Here is a 1,163-nt window from a genome sequence, read left to right as displayed (position 1 = left end):
GACTTTTAGAAATAGTCTTTTGAATTTGAAAATGTTAAGATTTTAAGAAACTTTGAAAAGAAATGTTAAAATAGTTCAATCTTGATAGAGCAATATTTGCAAAATTTCTCTTCCTTCCGAGCTTTGAAAATATCGTTTTGAAAAATATTTCCTTAAGAAGACTTTCTAAGTAGTTCTTTTAAGCTTTAGAACTTTCAAAAGGATCTCTTTCAAAGTTCTGAGGAATGACCATAGCTTTGAGCTTCAATTCCTTTTATTGAAATATTTGCTACTTTTGAAAGTGGTTATTTATAAAAGAATCTTTTCTATTTGAGCTTTTCTAAAGTTCAAAATAAAGAAACTTTTTAGCTCTTTTAGTTAGAATAGAAACTTTAATATGGATTGATTAAATTTAAAAAGATTTATAATTTTAGAGCACTTTTAATTATTGTAGAAAAGATTTTACTGTGAAGTTTTTTGTAATTTGAATATATTTTCATTTTAAATCGAGCTTTAATTTAATAAATTTTTTTTCTTTTTTAAAAAATTTAGATTTGTCAAACTCTCTCTTGCTTAGCACTTTAGAAACTTCAATCTTCCTTCTTCATTCTTTAATCACACATGGAATTCATCAAGAGTTGTTTTTCCTACCGCTCATCAAATCACAGCTTGCATAATAAAGGGATAAAAAAACAAGCAAGCACACACTGATGCACACATCATCAAAGGCATGCAAACCATGCAGCATGCAACCACACATTCATTCACATGTCCACATATCCTCATTATTCTTCTTTTACATGTACACAAATTGCATCATGAAAATCACATAGAACTATAGACTAAACAAAGACTAACCTGCATGAACATAAATAGTAAATGTTACATTTTCCATGAGGTATATTCATAGGGCTACACATTTAATAATAGTTAGTAATAGGCATAGTTTCACACACATATGTATATACATGCTTAGACACACACACACACACACACACACACACACATGATTTTTCTAAACAATGGCAACTTGAAATAAATAGAGTGTATGTCTGTGTGTGTGTATGTCTGTGTGTGTGTATGTGTGTGTGTATGTGTGTGTGTGTGTGTGTATGTCTGTGTGTGTGTATGTCTGTGTGTGTGTATGTGTGTGTGTATGTGTGTGTGTATGTGTGTGTGTATGT

Source organism: Phalaenopsis equestris, unplaced genomic scaffold, assembly GCF_001263595.1.
Source record: "Phalaenopsis equestris unplaced genomic scaffold, ASM126359v1 Scaffold000911, whole genome shotgun sequence".
NCBI classification, from domain to species: Eukaryota; Viridiplantae; Streptophyta; class Magnoliopsida; order Asparagales; family Orchidaceae; genus Phalaenopsis; species Phalaenopsis equestris.
This window is presented reverse-complemented; position numbering follows the sequence as displayed.